General features: G+C 46.3%; 1 protein-coding gene across 1 annotated transcript in view; it reads left to right on the top strand.

Moving 5' to 3' along the window:
• The first annotated feature begins 5,471 nt into the window (after window positions 1–5,471).
• PDZD2 (PDZ domain containing 2) overlaps window positions 5,472–27,436 on the top strand; it is a 412,983-nt gene continuing 391,018 nt past the window's right edge. Inside the window, exon 1 of the mRNA XM_056545144.1 lies at window positions 5,472–5,591. The gene's annotated coding sequence lies outside the window, so the exon portion shown is untranslated. The remainder of the gene's footprint in view (window positions 5,592–27,436) is intronic.

Raw genomic sequence — 27,436 nt, 5'->3', positions numbered from 1 at the left:
AACGTGCATACAGGCCATGGTAGAGTCTTGTGTGGTGAACGTGCATACAGGCCATGGTGGAGTCTTGTGTGGTGAGCGTGCATACAGGCCATGGTGGTCTCTTGTGTGGTGAGCGTGCATACAGGCCATGGTGGTCTCGTGTGGTGAGCGTGCATACAGGCCATGGTGGTCTCTTGTGTGGTGAGCGTGCATACAGGCCATGGTGGTCTCTTGTGTGGTGAATGTACATACAGGCCATGGTGGTCTCTTGTGTGGTGAATGTGCATACAGGCCATGGTGGTCTCTTGTGTGGTGAGCGTGCATACAGGCCATGGTGGTCTCTTGTGTGGTGAACGTGCATACAGGCCATGGTGGTCTCTTGTGTGGTGAACATGCATACAGGCCATGGTGGAGTCTTGTGTGGTGAACGTGCATACAGGCCATGGTGGAGTCTTGTGTGGTGAACGTGCATACAGGCCATGGTGGAGTCTTGTGTGGGGAGCGTGCATACAGGCCATGGTGGAGTCTTGTGTGGGGAGCGTGCATACAGGCCATGGTGGAGTCTTGTGTGGTGAGCGTGCATACAGGCCATGGTGGAGTCTTGTGTGGTGAGCGTGCATACAGGCCATGGTGGTCTCTTGTGTGGCAAGCGTGCATACAGGCCATGGTGGTCTCTTGTGTGGTGAGCGTGCACACAGGCCATGTTGGTCTCTTGTGTGGTGAATGTGCATACAGGCCATGGTGGTCTCTTGTGTGGTGAGCGTGCATACAGGCCATGGTGGTCTCTTGTGTGGCGAGCGTGCATACAGGCCATGGTGGTCTCTTGTGTGGTGAGCGTGCATACAGGCCATGGTGGAGTCTTGTGTGGTGAGCGTGCATTCAGGCCATGGTGGTCTCTTGTGTGGTGAGCGTGCATACAGGCCATGGTGGTCTCTTGTGTGGTGAACGTGCATACAGGCCATGGTGGTCTCTTGTGTGGTGAGCGTGCATACAGGCCATGGTGGTCTCTTGTGTGGTGAGCGTGCATACAGGCCATGGTGGTCTCTTGTGTGGTGAGCGTGCATACAGGCCATGGTGGTCTCTTGTGTGGTGAGCGTGCATACAGGCCATGGCAGCAGAATGCATTACTTACGGTTTTCTTTGAGGTGACAGTCTCTGCTAATTCCACCGCATCTCTTCTGATTATTCTTTTCTCCCCTGTAAGAAATCTTGTGAGGAGAACCTGGTGGAGTCTTGTGTGGTGATATGATCGTCTCTCCACTTCTGTATTATGACCCCACAGAGCTCACTGGAACATTCAGAAGCTTAGAAATGTAACCGACAACATTGTTCTGTCTTACAACAATTAGGTTATGCCGGTCTGGAGACAGCTCTTTGCTTTTACCCATCTAGAGATGTGTCTTGGGTGACACCTCGGCAATGAGACATTTTTGTAGGTGATATTAATTTGCACTGACAAGGGGCTGAATTGCTTTTTTATTACTGATAGATTTCAGCTGTTGTCTTAGCTTTTTGGGCCTTTTTGCACCTCCCTTTCTTCATGGGTTCAATATTTTTTCCCGATGTCATTTCACATTATAACACATAACATATATATATATATTATTGGATATTTCTCTATTATTAATGAATAAAGTTGCCTGTATACCCTGTAGCAGTAGTAATCTGTATACCCTGATACACTGTAGCAGTAGTACTCTGTATACCCTGATACCCTGTAGCAGTAGTTCTCTGTATACCTTGTAGCAGTACTCCTCTGTATACCTTGTAGCAGTACTCCTCTGTATACCTTGTAGCAGTACTCCTCTGTATACCCTGCAGCAGTAGTCCTCAGTATACACTGTAGCAGTACTCCTCTGTATACCCTCTAGCAGTATTTCTCTGTATACCGTATAGCAGTAGTTCTCTGTATACCCCATAGTAGTCCTCTGTATACCCTGTAGTAGTAGTAGTCCTCTGTATACCCTCTAGTAGTCCTCTGTATACCCTGTAGCAGTAGTTCTCTGTATACCCTGTAGCAGTACTCCTCTGTATACCATGTAGCAGTACTCCTCTGTTTACCCCATAGCAGTACTCCTCTGTATACCCTGTAGTACTCCCCTGTATACCCTGTAGCAGTACTCCTCTATATACCCTGTAGCAGTAATCCTCTGTATACCCCGTAGCAGTACTCCTCTGTATACCCTGTAGCAGTGCTCCTCTGTATACCCAGTAGCAGTACTCCTCTGTATACCCTGTAGTAGTCCTCTGTATACCCTGTAGCAGTACTCCTCTATATACCCTGTAGCAGTACTCCTCTGTATACCCTGTAGCAGTACTCCTCTGTATACCCTGTGTTAGTCCTCTGTATACCCAGTAGCAGTACTCCTCTGTATACCCTGTAGTAGTCCTCTGTATACCCAGTAGTAGTACTCCTCTGTATACTCTGTAGTAGTCCTCTGTATACCCAGTAGTAGTACTCCTCTGTATACCCTGTAGTAGTCCTCTGTATACCCTGTAGCAGTACTCCTCTGTATACCCTGTAGCAGTACTTCTCTGTATACCCTGTAGCAGTACTCCTCTGTATACCCTGTAGCAGTACTCCTCTGTATACCCTGTAGTAGTCCTCTGTATACCCAGTAGTAGTACTCCTCTGTATACCCTGTAGTAGTCCTCTGTATACCCAGTAGTAGTACTCCTCTGTATACCCTGTAGCAGTACTCCTCTGTATACCCTGTAGCAGTACTCCTCTGTATACCCTGTAGTAGTCCTCTGTATACCCTGTAGCAGCAGTCCTCTGTATACCCTGTAGTAGTACTCCCCTGTTTACCCCGTAGCAGTACTCCTTTGTATATCCTGTAGTAGTCCTCTGTATACCCTGTAGCAGTACTCCTCTGTATACCCTGTAGCAGTAGTCCTCTGTATACCCTGTAGTAGTACTCCCCTGTATACCCCGTAGCAGTACTCCTCTGTATACCCTGTAGCAGTACTCCTCTGTAGCAGTACTCCCCTGTATACCCTGTAGAAGTAGTCCTCTGTATACCCTGTAGTACTCCCCTGTATACCCTGTAGCAGTACTCCTCTGTATACCCTGTAGCAGTACTCCCCTGTATACCATGTAGCAGTACTCCTCTGTATACCCTGTAGCAGTACTCCTCTGTATACCCTGTAGTAGTCCTCTGTATACCCCGTAGCAGTACTCCTCTGTATACCCTGTAGTACTCCTCTGTATACCCTGTAGCAGTACTCCCCTGTATACCCTGTAGCAGTACTCTCCTGTATACCTTGTAGCAGTACTCCTCTGTATACCCTGTAGTAGTCCTCTGTATACCCCGTTGCAGTAATTCTCTGTATACCCTGTAGCAGTACTCCTCTGTATACCCTGTAGCAGTACTCCTCTGTATACCCTGTAGCAGTAGTCCTCTGTATACCCTGTAGTAGTACTCCCCTGAATACCCCGTAGCAGTACTCCTCTGTATACCCTGTAGCAGTACTCCTCTGTAGCAGTACTCCCCTGTATACCCTGTAGAAGTAGTCCTCTGTATACCCTGTAGTACTCCCCTGTATACCCTGTAGCAGTACTCCTCTGTATACCCTGTAGCAGTACTCCCCTGTATACCATGTAGCAGTACTCCTCTGTATACCCTGTAGCAGTACTCCTCTGTATACCCTGTAGTAGTCCTCTGTATACCCCGTAGCAGTACTCCTCTGTATACCCTGTAGTACTCCTCTGTATACCCTGTAGCAGTACTCTCCTGTATACCTTGTAGCAGTACTCCTCTGTATACCCTGTAGTAGTCCTCTGTATACCCCGTAGCAGTAATTCTCTGTATACCCTGTAGCAGTACTCCTCTGTATACCCTGTAGCAGTACTCCTCTGTATACCCTGTAGCAGTACTCCTCTGTATACCCCGTAGCAGTACTCCTCTGTATACCCTGTAGCAGTCCTCCTCTGTATACCCTGTAGCAGTCCTCCCCTGTATACCCCGTAGCAGTCCTCCCCTGTATACCCCGTAGCAGTACCCCTCTGTATACCCTGTAGCAGTCCTCCTCTGTATACCCTGTAGCAGTCCTCCTCTGTATACCCTGTAGCAGTCCTCCTCTGTATACCCTGTAGCAGTCCTCCTCTGTATACCCTGTAGCAGTCCTCCTCTGTATACCCTGTAGCAGTCCTCCCCTGTATACCCCGAAGCAGTACTTCTCTGTATACCCCGTAGCAGTACTCCTCTGTATACCCTGTAGCAGTCCTCCCCTGTATACCCTGTAGCAGTCCTCCCCTGTATACCCCGTAGCAGTACTCCTCTGTATACCCTGTAGCAGTCCTCCCCTGTATACCCTGTAGCAGTCCTCCCCTGTATACCCCGTAGCAGTACTCCTCTGTATACCCTGTAGTACTCCTCTGTATACCCTGTAGTACTCCTCTGTATACCCTGTAGCAGTACTCCTCTATATACCCTGTAGCAGTCCTCCTCTGTATACCCTGTAGCAGTCCTCCTCTGTATACCCTGTAGCAGTCCTCCCCTGTATACCCCGTAGCAGTACTCCTCTGTATACCCCGTAGCAGTACTCCTCTGTATACCCTGTAGCAGTCCTCCCCTGTATACCCTGTAGCAGTACTCCCCTGTATACCATGTAGCAGTACTCCTCTGTATACCCTGTAGTACTCCTCTGTATACCCCGTAGCAGTCCTCCCCTGTATACCCTGTAGCAGTCCTCCCCTGTATACCCCGTAGCAGTACTCCCCTGTATACCCCGTAGCAGTACTCCTCTGTATACCCTGTAGCAGTCCTCCCCTGTATACCCCGTAGCAGTACTCCTCTGTATACCCCGTAGCAGTACTCCTCTGTATACCCTGTAGTACTCCTCTGTATACCCTGTAGCAGTCCTCCTCTGTATACCCTGTAGTACTCCTCTGTATACCCTGTAGCAGTCCTCCTCTGTATACCCTGTAGCAGTCCTCCCCTGTATACCCCGTAGCAGTACTCCTCTGTATACCCCGTAGCAGTACTCCTCTGTATACCCTGTAGTACTCCTCTGTATACCCTGTAGCAGTCCTCCTCTGTATACCCTGTAGTACTCCTCTGTATACCCTGTAGCAGTCCTCCTCTGTATACCCTGTAGCAGTCCTCCCCTGTATACCCCGTAGCAGTACTCCTCTGTATACCCCGTAGCAGCACTCCTCTGTATACCCTGTAGCAGTCCTCCTCTGTATACCCTGTAGCAGTACTCCCCTGTATACCCTGTAGCAGTACTCCTCTATATACCCTGTAGCAGTACTCCTCTGTATACCCTGTAGTACTCCTCTGTATACCCTGTAGCAGTCCTCCCCTGTATACCCCGTAGCAGTACTCCTCTGTATACCCCGTAGCAGTACTCCTCTATATACCCTGTAGCAGTCCTCCTCTGTATACCCTGTAGCAGTCCTCCCCTGTATACTGTCCGGGGTCTCCTCCTCCTCCTCAGTGATGGGTGGGTGTGCTCGCTGTAGTCCTGCCCAGCTTGCTGTGTATACACTGGGATCCAGGGCTGGGTTTGCTCCATGCTCTCTCCTCACACTGGATGTCCCCGGGACTAGAGCTGCAGAGCCCGGGAAGCGAGTCCTCCTCCAGCCGGTGCCCAGTGTTGTCCTACAGGTAAGCAGCCTGCCCTGTGGTGGGGGCGCTGTGTGGGTGAGGGGCTCCCTGGCTATTCTCAGTAAAGTGCTGCCCCTGGCTATGGATCTGTGCCCCAGGCGTGTGGGGGCTCCGGGCAGCCTGTTAATCCTATCAGGACCTGCAGCCAGTGGAAAATCCAGGGAGTTGTTTTTTTATAAATGGAAAAAATAGCTTCACCAGACTGCCTGCTCTGTGTTCTGCCCTGCCAGGAGGTTCTGCAGCAGCTGCTCCCTGGTGACCTTCTGTGACTTGTAACTGACAATAATGATGTGTTTATACAGATGTAGCAGAGCTGACTGTGTCATGTTACTCCCTAATGAACAAGCCTTGCATCCCCAGAGGTGAAGTAAAAGTTGCCTTAAAATGTAGTGCAGTAGCTGTCTGGGCATGCTGGGAGTTGTAGTTTTGCAATCACTGGAGGTCTGTTGTTTGCAGACCACTGCTTCAGGTCTTTAATCCATTGATCATGCTGGGAGTTGTAGTTTTGCAACCACTGGAGATCTGTTTGCAGACCACTGCTTCAGGACTTTAATCCATTGAGCATTCTGGAAGTTGTAGCTTTGCAACTGCTGGAGGTCCATTGTTTACAGACCACTGCTTTAGGTCAATAATCCATTATGCATGCTGGGAGTTGTAGTTTTGCAACTGCTGGAGGTTCGCCGTTTGGAGTACGCTGCTTTAAATCTATCATTCTTTTAACATGCAGGGAATTGTAGTTTTGCACCCACTGGAGGTCCAATGTTTGGAGACCACTACTTTAGGTCAATGATCCCTTGGGCATGCTGGGAGTTGTAGTTTTGCAACAGCTGGAGAGCTACAGGTTGTTGGTCGTTGCTTTAGGGAATTGCATCGGGAGCAGTTTTCCCAACCAAATTGTGGAGCAGTCGTAGAGATGGGAATTTGTGATATCCTTCTGCATATTGCGACATTTGCATTTTTTATATACATGTGAACATATGCTGATGGGGTTTCGGGTACGTTCACATTGAGGAAAGTGTCTTCACTGAAATTTTGGAAGCAGAAAGCTGAATTAGCGCTCTCTGGCCAAGAATCACAAAGTCCCATTGACTTCTTGGAGTTTTACCTGCGAATTCAGCTGGAAGAATTGACACCCTCAATGAAATCCTATTAAAATCAACAGGAGTCTGATTTAAGATGCAATTAATGCAGATTCCACCTTAAATTACTCAAGTTAGTCCTAAAAGAGTCGGTGCAGGGAATTGGGGGAAAAAAAAGATTCATAGGGAATTGCCCATAATGCAGCTCCTCGTAGATTTATTATAAGGAACCCTTTTGCTAAAACTACAAATTACTCCTTATAATGTCACTATGATTTGTGCCAAATTACAAACTCAGCGCTGTTTCAATTTTATGGTTTGCAGCCAGATTAAAGGAACTGAATAAAAGATCTGCACCTTTCATTTAAAGGGGTACTCCGGTGAAAACCTTTTTTTCTTTTAAACCAACTGGTGGCAGAAAGTTAAACATTTGTAAATTACTTCTATTAAAAAATCTTAATCCTTCCAGTACTTATTAGCTGCTGAATGCTACAGAGGAAATTCCTTTCTTTTTGGAACACTGATGACATCACGAACACAGTGCTCTCTGCTGACATCTCTGTCCATTTTAGCAACCATGCATAGCAGATGTATGCTAAGGGCAACATGGTGGCTCAGTGTATAGCACTTGCAGTGCTGAGGAAGGACAACAATAAATAAAGCGTTATTATTATTATAATTACGTCAGCAGAGAGAACTGTGCTCGTGATGTTTCCAAAAAGAAAATAATTTCCTCTGTAGTATTCAGCAGCTAATAAGTACAGGAAGGATTAAGATTTTTTAATAGAAGTAATTTACAAATATGTTTAACTTTCTGCCACCAGTTGATTTAAAAGAAAAAAAGGTATTCACCAGAGTACCCCTTTTAAAAAGAGATTTATATGGGGTGCAGACCTCCATCTTAGGTAAACTGGTGCCAGTGTTAATGCCATCTCTCTCTCTGCTAAACCTGCTCAGCCAGGAGCTGGAGGGACAGAAGATAATGGGATTTATTTACTAACGTGATCCCGACTCTTTTTTTTGTCTGGTTTTGCGGCCAAATTGTGTCGCACGTCCCTTGCGACACAATTTGCGACCAAAAAAACGAAAACCCTCCATTTTACAAGAAAAACCTGCAAAGGGGGCGTGGTCATGGGATACAGTGGGTGTGGCCCCGACAAAAGGGGCGTGGTCCAGACAGTTTTGAAAAATCCCAACATATTTACTAAGGTTTCCACAGAAAATGTGGTGGATTTGAGCTGAGGTAAACCTGACAGATCAGAGCATGTGTAAAAAAAAAGCAAAATGTGGGGAAAAGTGCAAAATGTAGGGAAACCTTAGTAAATACCTTGGGAAAATACCAGTGGGAAATCAAAACCCACAAAAAAACCTACACTCCACTCTTAGTAAATAAACCCCACTGTGTCTCCCCCAACATTGCAGAAGTTGTTTATATGTCAAATTCATCAGAATCCTCGGAATGAAGCCACGGCGGCTCCCTGATCCTCCAGAAAACAGACGTTTGTAGTAATAATGAATGACTACCCCTTTAATATGACTGCTCAGCTCTTGCTGATTATAGGAGGTCCTGACTGGGTGACATTAATAGGCACTAACAGGTAATATGGACAGTGATTGTCTTCATGAGACAATTTTTATCATCTGTTTTATTGCAGTGGGATCATTTGGTTAGACACTATTCGTGAGGACAATGCTGTCGTTACAACTGGTAGGTACATTCCTCCTGGCACTGTATGTGAGGGCACTCCTGCTGGCTCTCATGGTGGAAGTCGTCCTGCTAGATCTAGTTATGGCAGTGCTCCTGCTGGCGCTGGTTGTGGTGGCGCTCCTGATGGCATTGTATGTAAGGGCATTCCTTTTGGCTCTAGTGGTGGCAGCGCTCCTTCTGGCACTAGTTGTGGTGGCGCTCCTGCTAGCTCTAGTTGTGGCGCTCCTGCTTGCTCTAGTTGTGAAGGTGCTCCTGCTGGTATTAGTTGTGGCATCGCTCCTACTGGCTGTAGTTGTGGCATCGCTCCTACTGGCTGTAGTTGTGGCATCGCTCCTTCTGGCTCTAGTTGATGTGATGCTCCTTCTGGCTTTACTTGTGGCGACTGGCAGTTTATATAGGGCATTTCTGCTGGCACGAGTTGTGGTGACGATGCTGTTGGCTCTAGTTGTGATGGCCCTCCTGCTGGCACTAGTTGTGCGGGGCTCCTGCTGGCATTGTATGTAAGGGCATTCCTGCTGGCACTAGTTGTGGTGACAATACTGTTGGCACTAGTTGCGGTGGCGCTCCTGCTGGCTCTAGTTGTGGTGTCGTTCTTGCTGGTTGTGGTGGTGTCGTTCTTGCTGATTGTGGTGGCGCTCCTGCTGGCGCTGGTTGTGGTGGCGCTCCTGCTGGCCCTGGTTGTGGTGGCGCTCCTGCTGGCGCTGGTTGTGGTGGCGCTCCTGCTGGCTCTGGTTGTGGGGGCGCTCCTGCTGGCTCTGGTTGTGGGGGCGCTCCTGCTGTCAGTGCATGTAGGACATTTCTGCTTGCTCTAGTTGTGATGGCCCTCCTGCTGGCACCAATTGTGCGGGGCTCCTGCTGGAATTGTATGTAGGGCATTCCTGCTGGCGCTAGTTGTGGTGACAATACTGTTGGCACTAGTTGCGGTGGCGCTCCTGCTGGCTCTAGTTGTGGTGTCGTTCTTGCTGGTTGTGGTGGTGTCGTTCTTGCTGGTTGTGGTGGCGCTCCTGCTGGCGCTGGTTGTGGTGGCGCTCCTGCTGGCGCTGGTTGTGGTGGCGCTCCTGCTGGCGCTGGTTGTGGTGGCGCTCCTGCTGGCGCTGGTTGTGGGGGCGCTCCTGCTGGCTCTGGTTGTGGGGGCGCTCCTGCTGTCAGTGCATGTAGGACATTTCTGCTTGCTCTAGTTGTGGTGGCCCTCCTGCTGGCACCAATTGTGCGGGGCTCCTGCTGGAATTGTATGTAGGGCATTCCTGCTGGCACTAGTTGTGGTGACAATACTGTTGGCACTAGTTGCGGTGGCGCTCCTGCTGGCTCTAGTTGTGGTGTCGTTCTTGCTGGTTGTGGTGGTGTCGTTCTTGCTGGTTGTGGTGGCGCTCCTGCTGGCGCTGGTTGTGGTGGCGCTCCTGCTGGCGCTGGTTGTGGTGGCGCTCCTGCTGGCGCTGGTTGTGGTGGCGCTCCTGCTGGCGCTGGTTGTGGGGGCGCTCCTGCTGGCGCTGGTTGTGGGGGCGCTCCTGCTGGCGCTGGTTGTGGTGGCGCTCCTGCTGGCGCTGGTTGTGGGGGCGCTCCTGCTGGCTCTGGTTGTGGGGGCGCTCCTGCTGTCAGTGCATGTAGGACATTTCTGCTTGCTCTAGTTGTGGTGGCCCTCCTGCTGGCACCAATTGTGCGGGGCTCCTGCTGGAATTGTATGTAGGGCATTCCTGCTGGCACTAGTTGGGACATACTATAACCTGTACCCTTTGTAAGTGAACTCTGGCAATATTTGTGAGCACGCATTTTTGGCACTACTTTTGAATGCACCTTCGGCGTTATTTGTGAGGGCACTTCTATTGACTTCAATTGGAAATTCCACACCACATAGAAAAATCCTTGCAGTTTTTTTAAAACGGTGTTGCGATCTTTCCAGCGCAGAGCAAAATGTGATTTACACGTTTCCACATTGATGAAGCCAACGGGACAGTTTTAGTACGTTGATAATACAGTTTTTGTTGTGAAATGTTGTAGTGAAGTTGGAAAGTGGTTATGGCTCTCTAAGGCGTGTGTGAAAATGAAAGCAGGAATCTGATTGGTTGCTATGGGATTCCATTGTGCAGTCCCTAGTAACATCCCAACATAACTTCTATCATTGTATGATTCGGGGTCTGTCCTGCGGATGATAAGGAATCCTGGACTGAAGGTGCCTAATATGCTGATAATACGTTTAATTTTGCGATTTATTGTCACTGGTCTTGGAGAAACAAATGATGTACATTAAAATCTGGCGGTCCCTTGATATTGCAATATAATTATTATAACTGTGGTCACATGGTACCAAGATGAGCATCTTAGCGGTGATGGGGGGGGGGGGGGGGGGGTTGATTTTCAGACACGTCATTGGATGATAAGGTCATGTGATGTGAGCAGCACACATGACGTCACTCCAGAGTCGCATTACCCATAGCGACATTGTGTATATGACATCACTAGATTTATAGGGGGGAGGACAACGAGGCAATGTTTTCAGTAGATTACTAGATTAATAAATTGGTTCCATGAAATTGAAGATTTTATTCTTTAAAATAAATACATAAATAAATAAACCTTTAAGACCAGAGGAAACATTTCGGACACAGTGTGGTGTGCTGAGAACTTGTGATATGGTATCCATGAAACAGAGGTGAGGTTACAGCTGTTTCATGCCTTTTTTAGGCCTGTACATCCATGAAACGTCTGTAACCTCACCTGTGTTGTAGTTTGGTAACATGTATAGGCAAATCAACAAAACCTATTTTTGCATATATAGCAAATCTATAGTTAAAGGAGTTTTCTGGGACTTTATAAAAAGACTAGATGCTTGGGCTGGCTAAAAAAAAGGAGGTACAAAAATGTACTTCGGCCACCACTGCGGTTTCACACACTGTTCATGTGATGTTGCAGCCAATCACTGAGCCAGTCTGTCTCCTCCTGCATGTACGGCATATGACCTTCAAAGCCAATGATTGGCTGCAGTATCAAGTGACTAATGTATGTGACGTCATCGGAACAGGCCTGGTGGGGGACACTGGGGTGGTGAATTATGAGTTAGCCTGGTTCATCTTCTAGTTAATTTTAATAACTTTCTGGAAAACCCATTTAACAAAGAATCTGGTTTCAGCTTCCCAGTGTAGTCATGGCTAGTCAGCATTGGTGTTCTGGAGCCTGGGAAAGCTGGGTGATAACCCATATAGGATCTATGAAAACCATTTGGTTCCAGGGAAAAAAAACATAATTTTGTCTGGGTAAATGAAGTTATTAAAGGGGTGCTCCAGTGAAAACCTTTTTTTCTTTTAAATCAACTGGTGGCAGAAAGTTAAACATATTTGTAAATTACCTTTTAAGCCACTAGAAAGGGAGAGAGCACACCGTGCAGATATACGATACCGCTGGTGTACACTGGCAGCCTCCGGACCCGATAAGTAACAACGCAGCACCTGCGGGGTGCACACACTAGATAAAGTATCAAACAATACAATGTAAAGAGGTAGCGTGCACTCACCGCGGGTAAACAGCTGCAGGCCCGAGGTCCGGGATCACCACGACATAGACGGAGACGGTAAGGGGCGCTCAGAGGCTACGCCGGCTGTTTCGGACGTAGGAAGGCCGGAAGAAGGACGTTCCTACGTCCGAAACAGCCGGCGTAGCCTCTGAGCGCCCCTTACCGTCTCCGTCTATGTTGTGGGGATCCCGGACCTCGGGCCTGCAGCTGTTTACCCGCGGTGAGTGCACGCTACCTCTTTACATTGTAATATTTGTAAATGACTTCTATTAAAAAATCTTAATCCTTCCAGTACTTATTTGCTGCTGAATGCTACAGAGAAAATTCCTTTCTTTTTGGAACACTGATGACATCACGAGCACAGTGCTCTCTGCTGACATCTCTGTCCATTTTCGCAACCATGCATAGCAGATGCATAGCAGATGTATGCTAAGGGCAGCACGGTGGCTCAGTGGTTAGCACTGCTGCCTCGCACTGCTGGGGACTTGGGTTCAAATCCCACTAAGGACAACAATAAATAAAGCGTTATTATTATTATAATAACGTCAGCAGAGAGAACTGTGCTCGTGATGTCATCAGAGAGCATTCCAAAAAGAAAAGAATTTCCTCTGTAGTATTCAGCAGCTAATAAGTACAGGAAGGATTCAGATTTTTTTTAATAGAAGTAATTTACAAATATGTTTAACTTTCTGCCACCAGTTGATTTAAAAGAAAAAAAGTTTTCACCGGAGTACCCCTTTAACAAAGTGACAGAAGACGACACATGGTGACTGCTTGTCCTGTGAATAGTTAGGGGCTGACTTTTCATGGTCTGGCAGTGAAACAGTCAATTGGCAGGGTAAGAGTCATCACTAGTAATATTTTCCTACATTGTCCTGCTGTTAATTTATTACTTTCTGCCTATTACACTTCAACCCCCTCGAAGAGACTTTCAAGGAACAATAATACAAGGTTAGGAAACAATTAACTGTTTGTTTGCTGGCAATTTTGGATTTCCAAGCGTGAAGTAATTGTTTTTTGATGCCCAAACTTGTACCTGTCCAAAAGGCGTAGTTATAGAGGATACAGAAGTAGCAGTCATGTTTGGGCCCTGGGGCGAGAGAGGCCTGAAATAATACACTATATATAAACAACACTTGGTAGGTGGAAAGCACTGTACAGGTTTTGTCCTGGAGCCCAGAAGCCACACATATTACAGCTGACACAATTTGTGGGGGCACACCCCTGCTGGCACTAGTTTTGGGGATACTATGGTCTGTACCATTTCTACAAGCACCCTAGCTGGCAATATTTGTGAAGAAAACTACAATACTATACAGTGGTCCCTCAAGTTACAATATCAATTGGTTCCAGGACGACCATTGTATGTTGAAACCATTGTATGTTGAGACAATCACTCTATGGAAACCTGGTAATTGGTTCTGAAGCCCCAAAATGTCATCCAAAAATAGGAAAAAGTGAGGATTAAAGAAAAAATAAGTAGATAACTAATAAAGATAAAGCAAATCCTTACATACAGTAATAAAGATCTGCTGGGAGCTGTAAATCCCTGTCTATGTCAGTGTTTCCCAAGCAGGGAGCCTCCAGCTTTTGCAAAACTACAACTCCCAGCATGCCCGGACAGCCAAAGGCTGTCCGGGCATGCTAGGAGTAGTAGTTTTGCAACAGCTGGGGGCACTCTGCTTGGGAAACACTGGTCTATGTAGAGGACAGGAGCTTCTTCGGGGTCCTGTACAGTACACAGTGTCCTAAAAAAAGTAACATGGAGTCACCCTCACCTGGTGTCCAAAGGAGCAGGTAACTCTGGTACAGGTAAAGAGTACAGAACATGTAATACCTCCCTGTACTGTAGGGGGCGCTACCAGACACGAGTCAGTGCCTGGACTTCAGTAATACAGGGGTTTTACCAGTGCCTATTCTGATTGGTCAGTTCTTCCAGCCATTGACACGTTTCACAGATCTGTACTGTCTGTAGCATTGTATTTTGAGTCTGGTTTCAACTTACAATGGTCCAGAATAGACCATTGTATGTTGAAACTATTGTATGTTGAGGCCATTGTAAGTTGAGGGATCACTGTACTACTATAACTACAAAAGTGAGCACTGGATGACAGTACTTGTGGGGACACCACAGCTGTCACCATTTGTGGGAGCACATTTCTGTCGGCGCTAGTTGTGCCGGCACGTCTGTCGGCGCTAGTTGTGGCCCCACCAAGGTGGGGATTCACTTTTGTTGGTGCTAGTTGGGGGCACACCTCTGGCATTATTTGTAGGGGCACTCCTGCTGCCACTATTTGGGGATCAGATACCTCCCAATTCCCATAACTGGGTATCTAATGACCTGAATGAAAAGCATCATAGATCCCCATGGGAGCCTTTGCCGGATGGTCGGACATATGTGAACTCCTCATTGGTTACGGCCATAGAGCAGCTTTCAGCGCGGTCTTCGGTCCAGTCTTGTAGCCCGCAGGATGTGACTACAGAGTGATACCTTTTGTTGTGAACCCAGTGCTATGTTCCCTCTTGTAATCCCTTAGATCTGTGTGTGACCTGTGACCCCTTATTCTGTGATCTTGTGTTCATCAGAGGGACGTAGATAACTGTGGGGGTTGGATGGAGCTGGTATGTATGGAAGTAATAATGGGCACCCCTTCATCCTGGGGGCTGGATGAGCTCATGTCTTTGAAGTGATACAGGGGCAGGATCTAATAAGATGAATACCCACAAGAACATTGCTGGTTCTATTTAGGAGGATGTTTCCGTATGTAGAGTATGGAGGATTTGTCATCTCTCCTGGTGCGGTACTCTATAAATCACTCCATGTTGCAGTTTATGGGATTGTCAAGCTCTCTACTTGCTGTCAGTGAATGGTAATGTAAACATTTAACGCTCATCCCGACCTAGCCCTGCTCACGATGCTGAGGTTACTATATATATATATATATATATATATATATATATATATATATATATATATATATATATTTATATAAATAACAGTCAGAATATTTACAGTGTGAACAGAGTTTAATACTGTACACAGACATTGTCACCCCTGCCCCCCCGCCATCTGCAATTCAGTGAGGGTCCTAATATTTTTCACTATAGTTTCCATTACATACTTAGCTGCAGTTTGTGGGGTTTGTTCTGTTTTTCATTGTACACAAAAAGTTGGTGAACATGATCACCGTCTGCAATGTTTATTTTTCTGGATGCGGGCAGCCTTACACGTGGCGCTAAACATCCTGTCCAAACAAAGATGATGATTCTTATTTACAGTATGTCACTCGCATAACGTTCCCTTGCCGCACACAGGGCCATAGCTTTAGGGGCTACATAGTTTGCCAAAAGGCCATGGCCACCTAAGAAGACCACAATATAACATAGTTCGAGGGGTACCAGTTTTGGAGAGTCTATTAAAACAGGTGACAAAATGTGCAGTGTTTATGCCAACCCCACCCAAGAGTAGTCGTTTACAGGACTTCTTTTGTACCTTTTCAATTTGACTTTCAAAAGTTTTAAATGATGATCAGACCCTGATAGAATGCTAGAAACAAGTGGGGAGAGGCATGTGGCTGAGGGTTTTTCTCCCCTCTCTCTGTGCGCAGAGACTGTCCCATAAAATTTAGGGGTCCACTTCTGTCACGTGCAGAGAGTTGGAAGACATCATGCATAGTGCGCATTTCTCCCTGCTTATACACCCAGAACCCGAACAATCAAAACTTTTTTGTCAACCTTTTCACAACGTTTTTTAAAGCGGCAATGACTTGTGTCCCCATTTAGTCTAGCAAAATTTTGTCAAGTATGGTATTATTATTGGCACGTAGTAGGTATGAGACTCTATAAAGTTTTGCATTCAAAATTTGAGGCCAAGTTTCCAGAAAAGAATCTCTGGCCATCGATCCCCCGGTGGAGGGGCAGTGCAGACAGGCAATTGGCACTAGGGCCATGCATTTCCATAGAGGACAGAAGCATTCTTTCTCCGGATCTGCTCTAAAATGCATTATTGTCTATGGGGACGGCAATGCAGTCTGCGTGGTCCTAGCGCTGACTGCATGTCCGACTGGCTGCCCTGGGCCTAAATGTTTACTACACTTTCAACAAACTTTTAGATAATGCAAGCGAAGAAACTTAGTAATCTATTTTATCAAATAAAAATGCCTTCATTTATGAGACCCCTCACTCCATGCCCTACTAAACTCAGATCAGAGGGATCAGGTTACAGCTTCCCATAGAAGTTTATAAAGAGGGAACAGGTTGGAGATTTTAGCTGCAGAGGGAGACAGACATAGAGAAACACACACAGAACCTATGAAAATGTGTAGTGAGTTTTAGCTTTTCATAGCTGCTTTGCTTGTCTTAAAATCAAGAAAAATCCAAACATAACAGTCAGGACAATTCAGGACATCTGAAAATGGAAACAAAAAACACTACAAAAAGTTTTTTTTTTTTTTGTGTTTAGTAAATATTGGTCAATGTTGCTGTTTTTGTCTCCAAAGGATAGGGGTTAAGTGTCTGATCGCAGGGGTGTCTGACCGCTTGGACCCCTGCAATCTCCTGCCCAGCACCATGGCTCATGAATAGAGCTGTGTCGACAACAGCACGAAAAGGTGGCCAACATGCTCCCTCCATGCATCTCTATGGGAGAGCCGGAGATACCCGAACACTGTATCTCCGGCTCTCCTATAGGGATGCATGATGAGAGCGTGCTTGACAACCCTTCGTGCTGTGGTCGACACAGCTCTATTCATGGAGAGACCTGGGGTGTCGGCAGGAGAATGCGGGTAGTCCAAGTGGTCGGACCACATGCGATCAGACACTTATCCCCTATCCTTTTGGATAGGGGATACATTTTACTTTAACATTTGCTTGTGTTGCTTGCTTCAGAAATCTGTTTATTTATTAGAAATGCTACGCTTGCTCTGTTGGGTGGAATCACTAGGACGTGATAGTTCGGTATGGAGCAGCAGCCCGAATCCTCCCTAGATTATTAAAACTACAAAATAACTTACAAGACGTGGAAGTAAAAAACGGTATTAATCTCTGATCAGGAAACATCCAGCAATTGCGCTGTGTTGTGTTAGGAACCTAAGCTGGCACCGGGGATTGTTCTGGTCCCTACTGAGCATGGGTCAGCTGAATGAGAGCAGGATTTGCAATGATATTATAGGCACAGTCCCCCCTCCCTGTCTCCCTTGGGAAGAGCTGCCTCACTAGCAAATAGTTTCCGGGAGCCAGTAGTCACTTATTGTCTTTCTCAAATCCACTAGAACTATCTAGTATCGATGTTACATTAATGATCCTAAAGTTATTAACCAGGCTGTATCAATGACGTAAACCACAATGGACCAGTCCTAGGAGCCTCGAAATTTGGAGGGTGTGGATAAAATTAACTTTTATTAGACAAATTGGAAATATTGAGGAACCATAGTTATATTATTAAACATAAAAATGGATAAATAAGAATTTTATTTCACCAGAAACCTACATAGAAGTGGAAAAGGACACAGCACAGGACCAAATCCCTTTACAAGTGACCATCCGGATGGCCAAACCAGAATATGGCACTTCAAAGGAAAATGCAGGTCACGGCATTAAGTTAAAAACTTCAGGTTAGGCTCACATTGCCACTGTGCTCCGTCCTGTTAAGGGCCAGTTCAGCTCTCTCTTTTTTGCAACAAACTAAAAACGGCTCGGAGCACAATGGGCTGCATCGGGTGCCGACTCATCCCATTGACTTCAATGGGTTCCGTCAAGGATCCTGTAATTTAGCAGAGTTTAGCTAAAATGCACTATTTCTTTTCTGACGGACTTGATGACTTACTTGATGACGTTATACGGAGCCCAACGGCAATGTGAACGAGCCCTTAAATACAAAAAGCTCTTGTGTTTATTGGTTTCCCAATCCTGCGGATTGGGAAACCAATACACACAACAGCTTTTTGCATTTAACCTGGAGTCACCTTGATTCTGTGACCTGGACTTTACTTTGGTCCACCAGGAACATAGATTCTTGTAATCCACTTGGAGTTGTCGTAACCCAACACACCCTCGGATAATTGTAATTCATCGGAAACATGTATTCTTGTAATCCAATAGGACTTGTGATACATTGTCCAAGTGCTTGTTAACATCACTTGTAAGATCAAATTTTGGGAGTATTTTTCAGTATTATATTGGACCATAATGTTTGTAGGGTAATGAGACCTGTGCGTTGATGGACTCTTCCTCCGTGCCTCTCCTTCCTTCTACAGTGGAGGATATCTCTGACTTCAATGGGTTGAATCAAGGTGCATTACCATCCACTTATAAGACACCTTTTGCAAGGAACCATATAAGTTGTGATAAGTGTCCATGCTCAGAAGCCCATGTGAGCTGAGAGCCGCTATTCACTTTATAAGGGTTAAATTCAATCGGTGCTTCATTGTACATTTCCTAAAGGGAGAATGCAAGCGTGCTTTACCTCTTTCACATACATAGGGGGTATTTGAAATGGGCCTCCTAATATGGCATCTTATTTCGTTCTTCCAGGACAGAAAGGCCTGGTGTGTATATCACCTTGTTTTTTCCATGGCCTTTGGGTAAATGCCACTATCCTTTTATTTTCCGACAAAGCAGTTCCCAAAAGCGGTAGACCAAAACTAGAAGAACAAGGATGGGACCAGCCATGGTCGGGCCTCTCTCCTCAGGAGCTCCCATAGCAGCTATTGTACGTATGCCCTTGCTGAGGGTTCCAGAAGCAAGAACCCCTGTAATAAAGCCTAAAAAATGTAATGTGTGTCCCGATGACCCAAAAACGTAGTGTTATTGCAGTTCACCTTAAAGGGGCACTCCACTGGCCAGCATTCGGAAGTAAATGATCCGAACGCTTTTTTCGCGCTGTGGGGGTCGGCCACGCCACTTGTTATATCATGGACACACCCATTCAATGCAAGTCTATGGGAGGGGGTGGCGTGACGGCCGTCACGCCCCCTCCCGTAGACTTGCATTGAGGGACGTGGCCATTATGTTACAAGGGGCATGGCCGACCCCCACAGCGCGAAAACAGCGTTCCGAACATTTACTTCTGAATGCTGGTCAGTGGAGTGCCCCTTTAAATACTTCACATCCCCACTTTTGTTTGGCATATGTGGAGTTGTCTAAAGGGTCATCATTTTATGCCCCTCCGCCCCCCCCAAGTTTTACTGAGGTTCACTATGTTGGAGCTAAAAAAAAGAAACAAATACAGCGAACCTGTAGGCTTTCCGAACACAGCTTAATTTTAGGGAAAAAGGGCACCTACATTCATGTTAACTCTGGGAGTCACAGCTTTTCGGATCCCCACTAGTGTGACCCTATGGACCTTTCAGGAATGGCAGTAATGGAGAACCCCTTTAGGCTAGGTTCTCTGTCTTTCTTGCCCATCCACATTACCTTTTTGCGGTAGATCGTCGATGTGTCTTGTTAGGGTACAGGCAATGAACCCTGATGTGAATAGGGCCTAAATGGAACATTACACTCAGTAGATTAAACCGGAGATGATGTGGTTTTACATCACCGATACTGGGGGGGAGAAGCGGAACTTTCTTTGAAGTTGTGATCATTTACATTGCACATATAATACATTTTGTAGGTTTCTTTGCATTCTCCGTGAGTTGATTTGTGCTGACACTGAAAATTCTTATTATCAGATACATTTCCCAAACAAGATACAGATGCAGGTTCCTTATCCTTGGAAAGCTTTTAAGCATTTATTCTAATTTCTAATGCCTGTGACTTGGGGTCATTTAAGACTTTTACATAGTGCCGTAGATTTTACCGTCAATTCTGTGGTTTTTACTGTATTGTGGAAGTTGCTTGAAAGCTTTCTTTTAAGGAAAAAAAAAATACAATTAAAGTTGTGGTCACAGAAAAGTGTCCAGATGTGAAAAATGTTCTTATCAGATTAAATAGATCCATTCTTATCAAGTAGATTGTTCTGTAGCTATTAAAATAGCGAAGAGCAGCTGCAGATAAACAGATGAGCCGGGAGTGAAGGTTTGGTGGTTTGTGGGTCAAATGTAACTCTAAATGCTCCATCCTCAAGAGGTGAATGGTGTCCGTTGTTCAGAGAGATCCAATAATCCCCAAAGTAAATGTGAAAATTATTGCATTGGGATTGGTTATTCAGTCTTAAAATATTCATGTGGCCGTAGATTTTTCAGAGGATCAGAGACTGAAACTCTTGATTTTTGCCATGTATAAGCCAATGGCCCTACACACAGATTAACCCCATTGTAATTCAGTGGTGATAAACTGCATGTTTTTCATTCAGAATCTTTTAACATCTTTGCATGGCCATCAAAATGTCAGTGCATTCAGTCAGAATTTAGAAGGGGGGGGGGGGGCAACCTTAAAGGTTGGGTCACATCCTTGAAGTCAATAGGTAGGAAAATCAGCTGCAGAAAATATGCAGCAAAATACGGCAATGTGTGACCCTACTCTAAATGGTCACTGTCAACAAACCGTGCATTACTTAATTGTACAAGCAATGGAAGAAACTTTGTAATGTATCTTATTAGAGAAAAATGCCTTTTTCCCCTAAAATGTTTTTTTTCTGTTCCACCTCCCCACATATGTTCATCATTCATTCTGAAAAACAGCTCAAGTCTGTCCTGAGAGAGGAATCACTGAGAATTCAAGTTACATGCTGTCCTTAGAAGTTTATAGAGAGGAGTGGGGAGTGGCTGGAGAGAGCCTGAAGTAGTCAGACTGCAGGAGTTTATAGTACCGTATTTTCCGGCATATAAGACAATCCCAACTTTTACTGTTAAAATATAGAGTTTGGGATATACTAGCCGAATAAGTCTACCTCTCTACCACGATATGGTACCTTACCATTGTTCCCCCACACTAGGTTGTCAGCATAGTTCCCTCCACACTAGGTTGTCAGCATAGTTCCCTCCACACTAGGTTGTCAGCATAGTTCCCCCCACACTAGGTTGTCAGCATAGTTCCCCCCACACTAGGTTGTCAGCATAGTTCCCCCCACACTAGGTTGTCAGCATAGTTCCCCCCACACTAGGTTGTCAGCATAGTTCCCCCCACACTAGGTTGTCGGCATAGTTTCCCTCACATTAGGCTGGCGGTATAGTTCCCCTCACATTAGGTTGTAGTTCCCTCACATTAGGTTGTAGTTCCCCCACATTAGGTAGGCAGTATAGTTTCCCCCACATTAGGTTGTAGTTCCCCCACATTAGTTTGGCACTATAGTTCCCCCACAGACATACAGCCTTCAGCCATATACAATGTATGGCTGGAGGCTGTATGTCTGTGTACTGCCCCATTTCAGTGCTCCGTTCACTGCTCCTCCGATCAGGGGTCACAATCTACTGCTATAGCCTATAGGCCATAGCAGTAGGTCCCGGGACTGGAGAAGTTGTGGTCGGAGCACTGAAGCTGACATGCAGCTGGTAACTTACCATGCCGGCCAGCGTGTGTCCTCCTTCTCGATGCTCCGCTCCTCCATTCCTATGGGCGCATGCACTGGACGTCAGTGACATCCATCCATGCGTGCGCTACCTACCGGTGGCCCCTGCATTTTTATAGTTAACGTGGGGCCACAGAAAGGTAACCGGGACATCCTTGTGTCCCGAAAAGATCTTTCGGGACACAGGGATGTCCCGAATGTGACAAGGGAAGTTAATTTCGGACTGGACGCCCGGGGTATAGATAATCCATACCCGGGCGTCCCGGCTGACTGCAGCATCTGGCGTATAAGACGACCCCGACTTTTGAGAACATTTTACGGGGTTAAAAAGTCTTCTTATATGCCGGAAAATACGATCAGTATTTGATCTCTCCCCAGTGCTGGACTCTCTGCTCTAGAATGTCCTTAAAGGAAAACGGTCAGCTTGCTCCCTCCGTACTAACCAGTGGTACTGGCTGGGAGTGCGGGGAACGATGATCAGTTTGATGCTTACTGTGTCCGGATCTGTGCTGCCGTTCTGACGAAATCTTTGTTTTTCTGTATATGCTAATTAGGTGCTAACTTGCACAGGCGGGGTTACTGGCACTCTGACGTCAGCGCCCCTCATCCGCAGCGCGGCCAGCTCATCAATATTCCTCCCCTCCTTCCTCTTCTCCCCGCTCTGTAATTAAGAGGGAGAGGCGGAGGGAGGGGAGGAATATTGATGAGCTGGGCAGCGCTGCGGATGAGCGGCGCTGACATCAGAGTGCCAGTAACCCCGCCTGTGCCAGTTAGCACCTAATTAGCATATACAGAAAAATGAAGATTTCGGCCGAATGGCGGGACGGATCCGGGCACAGTAGGCATCAAACTGGTCAGCGTCCCCTGCACTACCAGCCAGTACCGCTGGTTAGTGCGGGGAGAGCAAGCTGACAATTTTACTTTAAGACTGCTGCTGTCTCTGATGGTCTGCTATAAAGATAGAGGGGAACAAGATGCCCTCGTGTATGTGTGTAGTGTACAGAGGCATCATAATGGTCATTTTCCACCCACTAGCTCAGAGACAACTGAAAATTAGAGATGGAACCTAGAAAACACCCTATACAATATAATGGCCAGAATGTTCACAAACTCATAGTAAATCAGGACATTTTTATTCACAATTCACTGCAGGGCAAGTCCTGTTTCGTTAACCTCTTATTGATATCATGTTAAAAGCAAATATTCCCAGTTCACATCAATAGACAAAAAAGATGCCAAGTTAAATTCCAAAACCACCACTTCAACCTATTAACTTAATGTAACATCTCCAGGAGATATTTGCTGTCAGTCACACTAGGTTAGTAGACACTACATAGCAGGAGGCAGTCAAATCTCACACCTCCTATAGTCTGAGGTTACCCAATCTAACACAGAGGTGCACACCAGGGACCTGTTCAGATAAAAAACCAAACATAACTTGCTGTAGATGTCAGATGAGATGCACAAAATGTATATGGTAATTGATACACAAGAAGCAATCCCTAGTCTTCTAAAATATCCCTGCCTACACTGTAATATGCCTATTGATCCCTACTGTGACCCTCTCCTGAACACAAGAATGTTCATGTGCAGTTGATTTTTGCTACCCATTGACTTCAATGGGTTGGAAATACGCAGCAGCAAATATGCAGCAAAGTACAGCACTTGACCCGACCCTAAAGGGATTATCCAGTGAAATGATTTGTTGCACTTACTCACCTTCCTCCGCTTTCTCGTAGTCTCTGATCAGGACGCCTTGTCTCCAGCCGATCTCCGCTGACAGACTGCTTCCCCGCTGGAGCCTGCTGACGCAACGTCATAATGCAGCTCAGCAAATCGCTGGCCGCAGAAGAGTCACACCTCAGCCGGTCATTGGCAAGCGACACTGTCAGTTCCCCTGGTGCTACGATCTGCAGTGTGGGGGAAAGCAGTGCCAGCCTACGAGGGAGCAAGTAATGTGAGTTAAAGCTTTTATTGTTTTAGTAGGCAGGCTGGAATGCACGCCAATAGAAGGAGCCATGTCACACTTTATGCCTGTAAAAAAAAAAAAATGTCAAGCATATTCCCATTGAATTCAATGTCATTTACTGGAGAGACTTAAAATGCCATGTGTACATAACCTAAGGCAGGGCTTGGTGGTAACTAGGTCATGCCGTTTCATCCTTAAAAAAATAACAAACTGGTTTACTTATCTCCGCCTCCATTTCTGCGCTGATCCGCTGTCCTGCCTGTATTCGGCACATAGGTGTTGCACAAGCAGCAGAAGTCTGGTGACTGCTTGGCCAATCGGTGGCCTCGGCAGTAACATTCTGTAGGCAGGAGTAGACAAGGCCGCTGCAGCAGTCACTTAACACCAGAGCGCTGACTGAACACTTCTGCTGGGGATATTGACTGGGACGGTACACCTGTCAAACCGTAACGCAGGTGTCCTAAGGCGAGCTCAGGGAGGACGGAAACCTCCCGTGGAGCAGAAGGGTTGACCGAAGACATCCGATGATGAACATTGGAGGCAAAATTGGGGAACAGCACGAAAACAGAGGCAAAGGACACTTATGACTGTGACACACGGGGAGATGAGGGGACAGTAATAACTGACACACGAGGAGACGATGAGGGGACAGTAATAACTGACACACAAGGAGACGATGAGGGGACAGTAATAACTGACACACGAGGAGACTATGAGGGGACAGTAATAACTGACACACGAGGAGACATGAGGGGACAGTAATAACTGACACACGAGGAGACTATGAGGGGACAGTAATAACTGACACACGAGGAGACTATGAGGGGACAGTAATAACTGACACACGAGGAGACTATGAGGTGACAGTAATAACTGACACACGAGGAGACTATGAGGGGACAGTAATAACTGACACACAAGGAGACGATGAGGGGACAGTAATAACTGACACACGGGGAGACGATGAGGGGACAGTAATAACTGACACGCGGGGAGGCGATGAGGGGACAGTAATAACTGACACACGAGGAGACGATGAGGGGACAGTAATGACATAAAATGACCTGCTACTTATTATGAATCTGTCCAACAAGGATCTGAATCCATAATATGATCTTGTACATGAGCCTTTAGCATAATTCTCTAAGTTAGACAATGTATTTTGTGTCTTTGTAGAGTTAGGATTTATAATTAACTTCAGACACAACAATTTGTGGTTTTGTCTAAGAAATGAGCCAGAATGCTTGGATTAATAATTATTTGTTTTGTATTGGGATGAGTTGTCGAGATGAGCCATTATTTTTGCATGTTTCGCTTTGAGTACATTTTGATGTAGTTTTTTTTTTTTTTTTTTTTACTGCTACAATAGATTGGGCATGACTGCTGCATCTGAATATATCTCTAAGTGCCTCCCTACTGATGATGCTTCTTCACCCAGCTGCTGATTCCCTGTGCAGTTAGGGTTCTACTTATGCATTATAACGCAAAGACTGTCGGCCCAGCACTTTGTGATAAAACCATTTAAACTTTATTTCTATCCATAGGAAAAACATAAAACATCCTTGTGATAGCATTCCTTTATTACTTAATACATTTTGAGCGCATGCACACCCTATCCCTAGTAGCAGTACAGTATGAAACATGACTGGCAAGGCAGGAGATGTGCAGCTGTGTAGGGGGGGGGGGAGAGTAGTAGTAGTAGCAGGCAGCAGCAGTAGTAGCAGTAGCAGGCAGCAGCAGTAGTAGCAGTAGCAGGCGGCAGCAGTAGTAGCAGTAGCAGGCAGCAGCAGTAGTAGCAGTAGCAGGCGGCAGCAGTAGTAGCAGTAGCAGGCAGCAGCTGCTGATGGACAAGGCAGGAGATGTTCGCCTGTGTAGGGCTTGTAGTTGTAGTATTCCAGTATAGAACATGATGTACAAGGCAGGGGATGTGTAGCTGTAGTAGTAATGGTAACAACAGCAGTACAGTATGGAACCGGATGAAAGGAGATGTGCGACTGATTAGGGCTAGTAGTAGCAGCAGTATGTATTGAACATGTGGTGGGATATGGAACATGATGGACAAGGCAGGAGATGTTTGCCTGTGTAGGGGGTAGTACGTAGTAGTCATAGTAGCCGTGCAGTAGGTAACATGACTGACAAGACAGGAGATGTTCAGCTGTGTAGGGCTAGTAGCTGCCAGGTTGATTCTTCCAAAATTAAAGGATAAGTCTCATGCTCAAAAACTTATAACAGTTTTAGATCGCGGGGGGTCCGACTTCTGGGGCCCTCCGCGATCTCCTGTTCTAGCCCCCATGCGCTAGCACAGGAGCGCGTCGCGATTCCCGCCCGAAGCAGAGGCCACCACACCCCCTCCATATAGTTCTATGGGAGAGCCGTTGGGCAATCTTCGTCTCTCCCATACAACTATATGGAGGGGGTGTGGTGGCCTCCGCTTTGGACGGGGATCGTAGCGCGCTCCTGTGCTAGAGCAGGGGGTCTCCAAACAGGAGATCGCATAGGGCCCCAGCGGTTGGACCCCCCCACCGCAATCTAAAACCTATCCCCTATTCCCTTTGGATAGGGAATACGTTTTTGAGCAGGAGACTTGTCCTTTAATGTCAAATGTTTCGATTTGATTTCAATTGAGAACAAATTTTGTTTTTGCCCATCTCTAAACATAAACCCTTCCTCCTTGTTAACAAAATGGACTCTTTTCGGTTGGCTTCGTATAAAATCCACCATTTTGGGACTTGAAGATTATTAAGGCTTATTCTGACCTGCTTCTACTTGAAAGCACCAAACCGATTATGACCTTGTTCATACCGTCATGTTATCTTGGACTTTCTCAGAACCAAAATATTATGGGGCTGGTAAAAGTTTCTTAGGCACTACTGTACCTCTGTATGCAGCCGATTTAAGAAAACTGTCAGCATTTCTATTATCTTCACAACGTTTAATCATGGAAGCACCATACACATTTCCTTCATGTTTTCTTGGACTCTGTGTAACATGTTCTCTTTATACGTCTCTGCGTTCCTTGTAAGGCCGTAGTATTTTTTAGTTTTGATTATTCTCCTGAAAGTGAATTGGTTCTTTATGTGAACCCTGCCGTTTTCTCTATCTGTCACGGGGTCCAGCCGCTGTCTAGCCAGGAGCCCGGGGCCGGCGACGTGTGAGGGTTACAGAAGGACAGTGCCCGGTACGAAGTAGTTAGTCTTTCTGTTTATGTAAACTTTTATTTTAGAAGTTACATTGGATGTCAGGAGTGGAAATTTCTGCTCATCGGGGACGAAAATATTTCTATTTTGGAGAAGTTTCAAGCCTATAAAGTGGATTTGACACAAATTGCTGTATAGGTGAGATAACATTCACATTGATCAGCGGTCACTGCCCAATGAGAAGGACATAGATAAATAGAATAAGTACAGTTCGTAGATCCAGGGATTAATCCACCATTACTTTGCCAAGTTTTGCAGCTCAGCAGAAACACAAATCTGTCAGGAGCTCCGGCTCAGCCGTGACTCATGAGTGGGGCTGCCGTCATGTATCTGGGATATCCAAGGGATACAAAATTTGGCCAGCCCATAGGAAATGCTATGTGCCTTCTGTAGCTATAGGTTCTTATTCCATGGAGTATTGTTTGTAGTTATAAAATATACCCTCTACATTTGGTGCAACGTTGAGAATTTCTCATTTAGTCCCTGTATATCTTTTTCTGGAAAAGTTTGGGGGCAACAAAGATGTGTGCTGTTACCATTCCCACGAGGTTGTCACACAGCGTAGGTAAAGAGATATGCCGGATAGAGGTCTGGGATGTATCCTTTCTTAAAGGGGTTGTGCGCTGCCCTGCCTTTTGGAGCTCCGCTCGCAGCGTCCAGAAGTTCTTTACTCCGAACGCTGTGTGCGGGCTTCCATGTTCGCGGCCGCCCCCTCGTGACGTCATGCCCCCCCCCCAACCAAAGTCTATGGGAAGGGGGCGTGACAGCTTGTCATTCCTGTTCCTAGGAAAGCTGGGTTGCAAACTCACATGCCTCCAGATGGCAAATGTTGTTAGATGGAGATGGTACCTGCCATTTAGGAGTCTGCGAAATCTGGATGGCAACCGCTTTATTTGGGAGTTATGTTTTTGTCATGCTGGTGATCACTCAGCTTTCCCA

The sequence above is a fragment of the Hyla sarda genome, chromosome 1, assembly GCF_029499605.1.
Source record: "Hyla sarda isolate aHylSar1 chromosome 1, aHylSar1.hap1, whole genome shotgun sequence".
In the NCBI taxonomy this organism is placed as follows: domain Eukaryota; kingdom Metazoa; phylum Chordata; class Amphibia; order Anura; family Hylidae; genus Hyla; species Hyla sarda.
The sequence above is the reverse complement of the archived record's forward strand: the minus strand, read 5'-3'. Positions and strand labels throughout refer to the sequence as shown.